A 13,429-nucleotide genomic window follows, 5' to 3' on the forward strand; every position below is an offset into this window, starting at 1 on the left:
CTACTCCACAAGTTATACTGACATCAAATATAGTGAAAATGGGGATTATACTGTGGGGGAGAGACATACAAAGCAACAAAGAAATAATATTATAAATGCGTTAGAAACACATACATGAAAGAAAAAAAAACGATTAAAATACCTATCTAAGGGTTCATTTTCCTAACATCACATTATCTGACTTTTTCTGCTTGACTCATACATATACTAGATATTGCAAATAAGGGAAACCATGGGACCTATGTTTCTTTGGGCCTTGCTTACTTCAATTAATATAATTTTTTCCAAGTTTTTCCATTGCCTAACAAATGGAGCAATGTCATTCTTTCTGATGGAGGCATAGAATTCCATTGTGTATATATATCACATTTTCTTGATCCATTCATCTACTGAAGGGCATCTGGGTTGGTTCCACATCTTAGCTATGGTAAATAATGCTGCAATAAACATAGGTGTGCTGGTCGTTTTAGTGTGGTCTTGTTTGTAAACATTTGGGTAAATGCCCAAAAGTGGGATTGCTGGGTCATAGGGGAGCTCTATGTGAAGTCTTTTGAGGAACCTCCATACTGCTTTCCAAAGTGGTTGAACAAGTTTACATTCCCACCAACAATGAAGTAAGGTTCCCTTTTGTCCACTTCCCCTCCAGCATCTGTTGTTAGAGTTCTTGATTTTTGCCATTCTAACTGGAGTGAGGTAGTATCTCAAAGTTGCTTTGATTTGCATTTCTTTTATGGCTAGGGATGTTGAGCATTTCTTCATGTGTCTATTGGCCATCCTTCTTTCTTCTTCAGAGAAGTTTCTCTTTAAGTCTTTAGCCCACTTATTTATTGGGCAGTTGTTTCTTTGAGGATTTGTTGTTGGGGGATTTAATTTTTTGAGTTCCTAGTATATTTTAGATATGAGACCCTTGTCCGTTGTATGGCTAGTAAAGATCTTCTCCCAATCCGTGGGCTTTCTATTGATCTTGCTAGCTATGTCCTCTGCCATGCAGAAGCTCTGCAACTTTATGCAATCCCATTTGTCCAATCTTTCTTTGATTTGTTGTGTTTCCAGGTCTGTATTCAGAAAATTTCCGCCTGAGCCAAGGAGACCTAGGGTTTCTACTATTCCATCCTGTAATGTTTTCAGAGTGTCTGCTTTGACTTCGAGGTCTTTGATCCATTTGGAGTTAATTCTTGTGCAGGGTGATATATAAGGATCTAGATTTAGTTTTCTACATCTAGTTAACCAATTTTGCCAACACCATTTACTGAAGAGGCTGTCTTTCTTCCATTCTATTGTTTTAGATCCCTTATCAAAAATTAGATGGCTATAGATCTGTGGGTTCATTTCTGGGTTTTCAATTCTATTCCATTGGTCCTGAGGTCTGTTCTTATGCCAATACCAGGCTGTTTTGATTACTATGGCTTTGTATCAGAGTTTGAAATTTGGTATTGATATTCCTCCAGCAGTGTTCTTTCCATTGAGGAGCGTTTTTGCTATTCCGGGTCTTTTGTTGTTCCATATGAATTTTTGGATTGGCTCTTCTATTTCCTTGAAGAATGAGTTTAGAATTTTGATAGGTATTGCGTTGAATTTGTAGATAGCCTTGGGAAGTATTGCCATTTTCACGATGTTAATCTTTCCAATCCAGGAGCATAGGTGGTTTTGCCATTTTTTAAGTTCTTTGTTGATTTCCTTTTTCAAGATTTTAAAGTTTTCATCATAGAGGTCCTTCACTTCTTTGGTTAAGTTAATTCCTAGGTATTTTATTTTTTGTGGGGCTATTACAAATGGAGTTGCTTTACTAATTTCAGCCACACTTTTCTCATTGTTAGCATACAGTAAAGCCATTGATTTTTGGGGGTTAATTTTATAACCTGCTACTTTGCCAAAGTTTTGAATCAGCTTGAGTAATTTGGGAGTGAAGTCTATGGGATTCTTTAAATACAAGATCATGTCATCTGCAAAGAGGGAGAGTTGTATTTCTTCTTTCCCTATTTGGATCCCCTTTATGTCTGCATCTTGTCTTATTGCTGTAGCTAGACATTCTAATACTAGATTGAGGAGAAGTGGAGAGAATGGACATCCTTGTCTTGTTCCTGAGTTAAGAGGAAATGGTTTTATTTTTTCACCATTAAGTATAATGCTGGCTGTAGGTTTGTCATATATAGCCTTCATTGTATTGAGGAATGATCCATGGATGCCTAATTTTTCCAAAACTTTCATCATGAAGGGGTGCTGGATCTTGTAGAATGCTTTTTCTGCATCCATTGAGATAACCATGTGCATCAATGTTCATCAAAGAAATGGGTCTATAGTTCTCTTTCTTTGATGAGTCCCTGCCTGGTTTTGGGATGAGGGTTATGATGGCTTCATAGAATGTGTTTGGTAGTGAGCTTTCTCTTTCACTTTTATTGACGAGTTGGAGGAGTATTGGTGTGAGCTCTGCTTTGAAGGCCTTGTAAAATTCCGCTGTAAAACCATCTGGTGAGAAACTTCTCTGAAGAAGAAGGAAGGATGGCCAATAGACACATGAAGAAATGTTCAACATCTCGAGCCATAAAAGAAATGCAAATCAAAACAACATTGAGATATCACCTCACTCCAGTTAGAACAGCAAAAATCAAGAACTCTAACAACAACAGATGCTGGAGGGGATGTGGACAGAAAGGAACCTTACTTCATTGTTGGTGGGAATGTAAACTTGTTCAACCACTTTGGAAAGCAGTATGGAGGTTCCTCAAAAGACTTCACATAGAGCTCCCCTATGACCCAGCAATCCCACTTTTGGGCATTTACCCTAATGTTTACAAACAAGACCACACTAAAGCTACCAACACAACTATGTTTATTGCAGCATTATTTACCATAGCTAAGATCTGGAACCAACCCAGATGCCCCTCAGTAGATGAATGGATCAAGAAAATGTGGTATATATACACAATGGAATTCTATGCCTCCATCAGAAAGAATGACATTGCCCCATTTGTTAGGAAATGGAAAAACTTGGAAAAAATTATATTAAGTGAAGTAAGCCAGGCCCAAAGAAACGTACGTCCCATGGTTTCCCTTATTTGTAATATCTAGTATATGTATGAGTCAAGCGGAAAAGGTCAGATAATGTGATGTTAGGAAAATGAACCCTTAGATGTGTATTTTAATGTTTTTTCTTTCATGCATGTGTTTCTAACACATTTATAAGATTGTCTCTTTGTTGCTTTGTATGTCCCTCCCCCACAGTATAATCCCTGCTTTCACTATATTTGATGTCAGTATAACTTGTAGAGGAGATGGGGAAAAACCAGTTGTTTAAGGATACAGGTGGACCTGTTGCAACAATGGGAAGTACAAGTTGTCATGTCCAAAACGAGCTTTACAACGTTGGTGCGGGGGGGGGGGGGGGGAAGGGAGGGAAGGATTGGGATTAGGGGAGGATGGGGGAGGTTAGGAAGGGATGTGAAGGGTAAACAAAGGAGGAGGCTGCAATGCTTGGTTAGAAATGTACGCATTATCCTGCCCATGTAACTGTAACTCCTCTGTACAGTATGTTCACAAATAAAATTAAATTAAATTAAAAAAAAAAAACCATCTGGTCCTGGACTTTTCTTAGCTGGGAGGTCTCTTATTGCTGTTTCTATTTCAATGCCTGATATGGGCCTGTTAAGATGGTTTAACTCATCTTGGTTTAGTTTTGGCATGTCAATAGTTGCTAGGAAAAGGTCCATTTCTGTCAAGTTCTCAAACTTATTAGCATGAAGTTTTGAGAAGTATTCCCTTATGATGTTCTGAATCTTGGTTTTTCTGTGGTGATGTTTCCATTCTCATCTCTGAGTTTATTAATTTGGGTGTGTTCTCTTCTTTTTCTGATAAGATTTGCTAAGGGTCTGTCAATTTTGTTAAGTTTTTCGAAGAACCAACTCTTTGTTTTGTTGATTCTTTCTATAGTTTTTTTGGATTCTAATTCATTTAATTCTGATTTAATTTTAATTATTTCTTTCCACCTACTGGATTGGGGTTTATTTTGATGCTCTTTTTCAAGGAGGTTTAGATGTGTCATTAAATTGTTTGTTTCAGATCTCTCCAATTTGTTGATGTAGGAGCTCAGAGCTATAAACTTGCCTCTGAGTACTGCCTTTGCTGTGTCCCAGAGGAGCTGGTAGTTTGTGTGTTCATTTTTTTTGAATAGCATGAACATTTGAATTTCCTTTCTAATCTCTTCCATGACCCACTCATGATTCAGCAGTGTGTTGTTCAGCCTCCATGTGATACCGGAATTTCTTTGGTGGCTTTTGGTGTTGAGTTCTAATTTTATTCCCTTGTGGTCAGAGAGAATGTAAGGTATAACTTCAATGTTTCTGAATTTAGACAAGTTTGCTTTGTGGCCTAAAATGTGGTCTATTTTAGAAAACGTGCCATGTGTTGCTGAGAAAAACGTGTATTCTGATGCTGCTGGGTGAAATGTTCGGTAGATGTCTGTTAAGTCTAGTTGATCTATGCAACTGTTTAGATCTGTGGTTTCTCTGTTGAGTTTTTGCCGAGTTGATCTATCTAGTGGGGTGAGTGGTGTGTTAAAATACTCAAAAATTAATGTCTTTGGATCTATATGGGATTTGAGGGAAAGTAGTGTTTCTTTGATAAATTTGGGTGCTCCATTGTTTGTCGAGTAGATATTCAGAATTGTAATATCCTCCTGAAAGAGAGATCCCTTAATTAGTATGTAGCGACCTTCTTTATCTCTTCTCACGAATTTTAATTTGAAGTCTATTTAATATGATATTAGGTTTCCAACTCCTGCCTGTTTATGGGGGCCGTTTGCTTGGTAGATTTTGTTCCAACCTTTAACATTGAAAATGTGTTTGTTTTTATGGGCAAGATGTGACTCCTGAAGGCAGCAGATAGAAGAGTCTTGTTTTTTTTTTATCCAACTAGACAGTCTATGTCGCTTAATTGGAGAGTTCAGTCCTTTAACGTTAAGAGAAAGGACTGAGAGTTATTTGGGAGTTCCTGCCATGTTATCCACCTTCTTGGGGGCAGCGAAACTGGGTTCTTCCTATGGTTCTTTGTTTCTCATTTTGGGTGCAGTTTCTTGGCCTTTATTGTGGTCTTGTTGGTTTTCTATGTGTAGGACATCTTTAAGAATCTTTTGTAGGGCTGGTTTGGTGGAGATATATTGTTTCAATTTTTCTTTGCTATGGAAGGTTTTTATTTGGCCTTCAGTTATGAAGGAGAGTTTAGCTGGGTACAGTATTCTTGGTTGATAGTTGTTTGTTTTTAGGGCATGGCATACATTATTCCAGGCTCTTTTTGCTTTGATTGTCTCTGCTGAGAAATCTGAGGTGATTCTAATTGGTTTCCCTTTATAGGTGATTAACCTTTTCTCCCTGACAGCTTTAAGGATCTTTTCCTTGGTCTGAGTTGATCCTATGTGGATTATAATGTGATGGTGGGATGTCAGATTCTGGTCTGGTCTATTTGGGGTTCTAAAAGCTTCTTGTATCTGAATAGGCCTATCTTTTTGTATGTTTGGGATGTTCTCAGCTAGGATCCTGTTAAACAAATTTCCTAGACCATTAACTTCTGTTTCTGGGTGCTCCTCTACACACATTATCCTTAGATTAGGCCTTCTGATGGTGTCTTCCAAGTGTTGGATAGATCTATCATATTTCTTGGACTTGTCTTTGATGGTTTTATGTTCTTTCTCTATAATTTCTAGGCTGTCTTCAATCCCCGAGATTCGATCTTCTGCATGGTCTAACCTGCTCTCAAGGCTTTCTACTTGGTTTTTCATTTCTTTTCCTTCTAATTGGTCAGCTTTGATGGCTTCAAATTCTTCATTGAAGCTTTTTTTTAGATCTTGTATGGACTTCTTTACTTCCTTAATTTGATGTTCAGTGTTTATTCTCAAATCACTTAGGTGATTGTTTATGGTTTCCTTGGTCTCCCTGACATCCTTCAGCTCTTCCTTAATGGATTCCATGAATGCCTTTAGTGATCTTTGTGTATTCTCATCCTGCTCTCTCAATTCCTTTATTACTCTTTGCTTAGCTTCCTCACTTTCATGCCATTCGTGAAGTTCTCTTTGAGTGTTCTCATGCTGCTCATGCAATTCCTGTATCAGTTTTAGAGTAGCTTCCTCACGCTCATGATATTCCAGTATTAACCTTTGGTTTTCCTCCTCTCTCTCCTTATCATGCTCATATAGATTCCTTTGTATGTTTTCAATCTTTTCCAGTATTGACCTTTCGTTTGCCTCCTCTCTCTCTCTATCACGCTCATACAAAGTCCTTTTGTATGTTTTCCATCTTTTCATTTACCATGTTTGCCAGTAGTGTTTGTAGAGCTATTTGGGAACTCTTCTCTGGATTATTCATTATCTGTCCTGTCCCATGATTGTCATGAGTGGGATTTGAGCTACCCGGACTTGCCATTTTTCTTGTGTTTTTTCGGCTTACTCTGCCCATTTGGGATGAAAGTAACACCAGTTTTGTGCTAGAAAACTATCTTAAGGCAAGCATCAACCAAAGTCTGTAGATCCACAATCAAAAGTCTGCAGATACAGTGAAGTTCAACAGATATACCTATTCAACATCAAACAACTATATAATAATGGGCTACAAACCGCAAAGTAGAATTTGGAAAACCAGAAATTATTAATTTTAGGGAGACATGTGGGTAAAAATAGGAAAAGAGAAATATGGGAAGGAACAGGGAGAGTTTACTTAACTAAGTCCTAATCGCAAAGTGGGAAAGAGGTTGGATAGGATAAAAGTAGAGAGAGAAAAAAAGAAGAAAGAGAAAGAGAAAAAAGACACAAGAAAAAATAGAAAAGCAAAAATCAAAAAATAAAAAGTGTAATGATTAAAAATATGCAGATTGAAAATGAAATATTCAGAGAAGAACATGGGTATAATGAGAGAATGGGAGGGATATAAAGGAGACATGAAAACCTTAAAAATAAAAATACTTAAAATATTATATAGGTATAAAGAGGTAATACTGCTAGGAATTTAAGTCTAAGAGGCTTTGAATTGAGTAATAAATTTGTGGATTAAATATGTACACAATGGGGGATAAAGTCTAATAATCAACTATGGGTATATCTGAGGATGTGCAGAACAACAATTAAGTCACACAAAGAAGAGCAAAAGAGCAGAAAAGGTGAAAAAAATGAGCAAAAAAGAAAAAAAATCAGACATTCAGTAGAGCTAAACAAAAAACAAAAATATTTTTTGAAAAGAAAGAACAAAAAAGAAAGAAAAACGCACACACACATATACCCCTAAAATAAAAATTATAAGAGGAAGAGAAAAAAGTTACTAGTATAGAATTTTTTTTCAAAATGGTAAAAATTAAAAATTAAAAAAAAAAGTTTTAGAAGAAAAATATTTTTATAAAAGGAACCAAAAAAAAAAAAAGAAGAAGAAGAAGAAACAGAGAAAAAACAAGTTCGTTGATTTTTTGGGGAGTGGTGGGAAGATCTTTTATATCCCTTGTGTCCATAACAAGCCTCTTGTTGGAGTCTCTGGTCTGCTTGTGGTATTTGATTTTCCTGTGGCTTAGTTGGTTTCTTAAGCAGTTTGTTTGAACAGGCAGAAAAATGCTATGTTGTACAAAATATTTTGTGATCCTCTCCCCTGGCTAGTTCAATGGGAGGGAGATCTGCTTTGAGTATCACAAAAGAGGGAGATGGCTTTTTCCTCATGTTTGTAGATGCTCTGATGAGGCTAGGTTCTGGGTAGAGTTGAGGCCTTTCAGCAAACAGTAGCTTTTCCCTGAGGAGACTTTGTGAGAGACTCACAGAGCCCAGCCTCGAGCCACTCTCAGGGTTTATGTTTACTGAATTTCAATGGATTGTCCATGCTGCTAAAGAGAGGGGCAGCCTCTGGCTCTGATTACCCAGTGAAGAAACCCACTCCTGGGGCTGGCGGCCAGAGCTGGGTGACTTTTCCCTGGATGGGGCTGAGTTTGCCATGTCACTTTAGGATCTTCTGACCTGCTAAATGACTCTAGTTTTCTTCCAAGGCCTGTGTTTGAGCTAGCTGGTCAACCAAGCTTTGTCAGTATCAAACATGGAGATCTCCTGTAATGGTGGGGAGGGGTGGCCTTCCCTCCTCTGCTCCCTGAGAAGGAGTGAGGACGTTAGGCTTCTACTCACACCGCATTTTGGTTCCTGGGTCATCTCTGGTCTGTGAACTGCAGGATGAAGATGTCTGCTCCTTGTCGGTTCTTGTTGGTGTTCAGTAGAATACACTCGCGCGCCATGTCTGGCTCCTTTGTCCTGGACTCTCTATGTTGCAGGTATGGCGGCTATTGCCACCTCCACCACCACTGTAGCCCGCAGTGGCGGCTGCTAGCAAGTGCTCAGATCTGTCTCCTTGCCTGGATTTTCCCTCTCTGGCCTAACTCTCTGAACTGTGATGGTACACTTGGTGTGATTCTCTGGCTTAAGTCTGTTCGCTGGAACTCTAAAACTCCTTTCTCTCTCTGGCCTGACTCTCTGTCCTGTGATGGCACACTTGGTGTGATTCTCTGGCTTAGGAATGTTCACTGGAACTCTAAAACTGCTTTCTATGCGAGAGCTTGTTTAGATTCCAGCTTCTCCTCCGCCATCTTCCCAGAAAGAAAGGTTGGACAAATGGGATTGTATGAAGTTGCAGAACTTCTGCATGGCAAAGGACATAGCTAGCAAGATCAACAGAAAGCATACAGATTGGGAGAAGATCTTCACTAGCCATACAACAGACAAGGGTCTCATATCTAAAATATACTTGGAACTCAAAAAATTAAATCCCCCAATAACAAATCCTCAAAGAAACAACTGCCCAATAAATAAGTGGGCTAAAGACTTGAAGAGAAACTTCTCTGAAGAAGAAAGAAGGATGGCCAATTGACACAGGAAGAAAAATGCTCAATCTCCCTAGCCATAAAAGAAATGCAAATCAAAACAACATTGAGATACCACCTCATCCCAGTTAGAATGGCTATAATCAAGAACTCTAACAACAACAGATGTAGGAGGGGATGTGGACAGAAGGGAACCTTACTGCATTGTTGGTGGGAGTGTAAACTTGTTCAACTACTTTGGAAAGCAGTATGAAGGTTCGTGAAAAGACTTCACATAGACCTCCCCTATGACCCAGCAATCCCACTTTTGGGCATTTACCCAAATGTTTAAAAACAAGACCACACTAAAGCGACCAGCACAACTATGTTTATTGCAGCATTATTTACCATAGCTAAGATCTGGAACCAACCCAGATGCCCCTCAGTAGATGAATGGATCAAGAAAATGTGGTATATATATACACAATGGAATTCTATGCCTCCATCAGATAGAACGACATTGGCCCATTTGTTAGGAAATGGAAAAACTTGGAAAAAATTATATTAAGTGAAGTAAGCCAGGGCCAATGAAACATAGGTCCCATGGCTTCCCTTATTTGCAATATCTAGTATATGTATGAGTCAAGCGGAAAAGCTCAGATAATGTGATGTTAGGAAAATGAACCCTTAGATAGGTATTTTAATGTTTTTTTATTTCATGCATTTGTTTCTAATGCATTTATAAGATTATTTCTTTGTTGCTTTGTATGTCCCTCCCCCACAGTATAACCCCTGCTTTCACTATATTTTATGTCAGTATAACTTGTGGAGGAGATGGGGAAAAACAAGTCGTTTAAGGATACAGGTGGACCTGTTGCAACAATGAGAAGTACAAGTTGTCATGTAGAAAACGAGCTTTACAACGTTGGTGTGGGGGGGAGGGAGGAGGACTGGGTGGGAGGGGAGGGGGGAGATTGGGAAGGGATGTGAAGGGTAAACAAAGGAGGAGGCTGCAATGCTTGATAAGAAATGTACGCATTATCCTGCCCATATAATTGTAACCCCTCTGTACAGTATGTTCACAAAAAAAATTAAATTTGAAAAAAATAAAATAAAACTCTTTTCTCTGCGAGAGCTTGTTTAGCCTCCATCTTCTCCTCCGCCATCTTCCCAGAACTCCTTATCATAGTAATTTTGAATTACATTTCTCTAATATTTCAGTTCACAAACCATTAAGCCAGCATAGAAGTTGTATTAAACACAACTTTGTTAGCCCACTGGCGATTTTCAGGGCTTTATGGAAAAGATGTCTATTCAGAACTTTTGTCCAATTTTAATCAAGTTTCTTGTTAATCTCATCTTTAATCTCTCCATACAAAATCAGTAATTAATTCAAGGTAGTAGATAGAAAAATATTAAGCCACTCCTAACATTTTTCAATTTTCAATAAAATGATATTGCTTAAATCATTTTCTGTTAATGCTTGAGACCATATAATTCAATTTAGTTAGACCTTTAACAAGGCTATGTGCATTTTATTTATTTTACGTTAATTGTTCTTTCCAAAGTCTATGTGTCTAATTTCCCTTGCTCTCTTTCAGTCTCAAGTAGTTCAGATTTCAAACTGAAGAATAAATGGAAGGAAGCAAACAAAAAAAATACAGTTCCTCTCATCTGATGATGCCTCTACAAGAAGGAAGAAAGAGTTCCTACTTCTAAGGACCTATGCTAGGATATCAAAAAGAGAATTCATTCTTCTAGGTCTTCCTTAAAATGTAAACCACAACATATCGCGAAGGTACTTTTATGTTTTATCAGTTTTTCACATTTTCATATGGACTTCACCTCAGTCTACAACATTCATTCATTATTCTTTCCCTGATACTTTTATACTACCAAGACGTAAGATATAAGATAACCAGTTTTATTTACAGAATAAGAAGTTATCACCCTGGTTTCCTTGGAAGCACAACATGGTCAATAGATAACATTACTTCTGGTTTCTCACTACATGTAATGGTTTTTGTAATGCTTATTGCATTCTATTTAGTATTTTAAAAAAACTGCTGGCTAAACTCAAAGCTCCTTCACAGAAGTTTAGGTTAAGTACTTCACAAGTTTTATTTCCCTTAATTCTTAAGATAATATTTGTTATAATGCTAATGTTATTACCATTTTAGTGTTGGGAAAATTGTAATTAAATGCCTTAAGTAGATGACCCAAAGACATACAGTGAGAAAGGAAATGAGGCAAAGTTTCCAAAAGCCTTTTAGCAGTACACAAAAGGTAGGTAAAATCTCTCCAGTCTCTTACATTCTCAATTCAATATTCATATTGTCCAAGAAATAATAGCATAGCAATTAATGTCCATGGTGATTGTTTTCTGTTACATTTTGTCTTCAACACAGACTGTGTTGGTGAGATTGGGTTATCATGTAGAGAGTTGAGCTTATAAATTGAGGAAACTTCCAGTTTCCTTTTTAAAAAGTACTAAAACTTTTAAATATTATCATTAACTGACTTTTAAGAATCAAAAACCTAAAAAATTCATATACAATCACCCAAAATGCTTTCAAAGTAGGAGATGATAAAACAGGACCCTGTGAAGTAAATTTTCTTCTACTTTTGAAATTATTCTGAAAACCTTGTGCTGGATGGTCGCACCTGTAATCCTAACTCCTCCGGACATCTACTCAGGAGCCCGAGATCTGTGGATAACAGTTGGAACCCAATCAGGGCAAAATAAATTCATGAGATAATTTTTCAAAAATTTATTGAACTAGCATAGGGCCAAGAATGAAGATGTAGCTTATATAGTAGCTCACCAATCTAGAGAGGAAAGGCCTAGCAAGACCTTGAAGCCGCGATTTCAAATTCTGAGCATGCCAACAGAAATGCAATTTCCTGTACATGCATGCTACTTGCGCGCGCGCGTGGACACACACACATACACACATACATCCATTCTAAATATCTTCATATCAGTGTTTTGCATTAATTTCTTTGTTAACGATATTATATAAGCAAAATAAAGGAAATAAACTCCTCCCTCTTAGAAAAGTTTTATACTTTTTATTGTAAAAATACTGTACACAGGTGTCATATTTACATGAGCTAGGTAATGAGAACAATTCCTAACAAGCATTGTTACCTCCTCCTTTATTTTTCCCCTACCATTCCTTCCCTCGCACCTCCACAAGTGCACACCCCTCCCCCCTTCCCCTGCCTAAATTGTAACGTTCATTTTTCAGCATAGTGTCTTGTGCATCTCATTGTTACAATGGGTCAACCTGTATCCCTATTTAGGCATTTTGTGTTTTTCCTTCCTCTCCCCAAATTAGAAGAGCATATATACAAGATATAGGCGCATCAACTTCAAATACAGTGAAAACAGTTGTTATAGCATGGGGAGGAACCTATAAAAAGACACAAAAAATCACATTACACATTATAAGTACATTAGAAACAATAGCAAAAAAGAGAAAAATTCTTGTATCCCTATCTTGGGTTTCATTTCCCGGAACATTATGCTATCTGGTCATATGGACATACCTTTTGACCTTTTCTGCTTATACTATACATATATTAGTTATTGAAAATTAGGAAACCATGGGACCTGTGTTCTTTTGGATTTGGCTTACTTCACTTAATATTTTTCCATATCTTTCCAATTTTAACAAATTGGATGATGCCATTCTTTCTGATGGAGGCATAGAATTCCATTGTTTATATAAAACACATCCTCTTGATCCATTCTTCTGCTGAGGAGCATCGGGGTTGGTTCCATATCTTAGTTATCTTAAATAATGCTGCAATAAATGTAGTTGTGCTGGTAGTTTTAGTATGGTTTTGTTTGTGATCATTTGGGTAAATGCCCCAAAGTGGGATTTCTGGATCATAGGGGAGATCTATGTGGAGTCATTTGAGGAGCCTCCATACTAATTTCCAAAATGGTTGAAAAAGTTTACACTCCCACCAAGAATGCAGTAAGGTTCCCTTCTGTCCACATCCCCTCCAGCATCTATTGTTGTAAAACTATGGAATGCTTCAGGAATTTGCCTGTCATCCTTGCGCAGGGGCCATGCTAATCTTCTCAGTATCATTACAATGTTAGTTTATGTGATGCTGAATTGAGCACAGAATATTTTTTATATATAAAGTGTAATTGATTTTCTTAAACTAGGCAATTCAACAAAAAGTAAGTTTAGAAGAATTGTGAAATTTTAGAACCATGTACTTCTTACATAAGCACACATTTAAGAATAATGTCAAGATGGACATGTCAAAAACAAAATAATTCCAGATATTTGCGGTTCAAGAGATGTGTAGGGGAAATAATTCAATTGTTCTATACAAGGCACATGTCATAATGAACACAGCAGCAAGTGTTAAGGGTTGTTAAAAATTTTAGTGTTTTATATCTATTTAATTTTAGGATTATATGCCAAAATTAGGACTGTTTGGCAGGTATAAAATTTTCTATAATGTATTTAAGATTTATGTTAGCAGACATATAGTACTAAGTATGTACATTTCAGAATTTATAGAAACTTTGTTAATGAGAAGTTGCAAAGTCTTTGTGTGAAGAAGCAGAATGAAGGGTTAAGACTACACAGTTCTTGTT

The 13,429-nt window shown here is 37.3% G+C and overlaps 1 non-coding gene across 1 annotated transcript; it reads right to left on the bottom strand.

Annotated features, from left to right (window-relative positions):
- Positions 1-12,836: 12,836 nt before the first annotated feature.
- LOC122095045 lies at positions 12,837-12,943 on the bottom strand. The gene has a single exon (XR_006145004.1). It is a non-coding gene; the product is annotated as a U6 spliceosomal RNA (small nuclear RNA).
- Positions 12,944-13,429: the final 486 nt, after the last annotated feature.

This window comes from Dipodomys spectabilis, unplaced genomic scaffold (assembly GCF_019054845.1).
Source record: "Dipodomys spectabilis isolate Male_0828 unplaced genomic scaffold, ASM1905484v1 ptg000332l, whole genome shotgun sequence".
In the NCBI taxonomy this organism is placed as follows: domain Eukaryota; kingdom Metazoa; phylum Chordata; class Mammalia; order Rodentia; family Heteromyidae; genus Dipodomys; species Dipodomys spectabilis.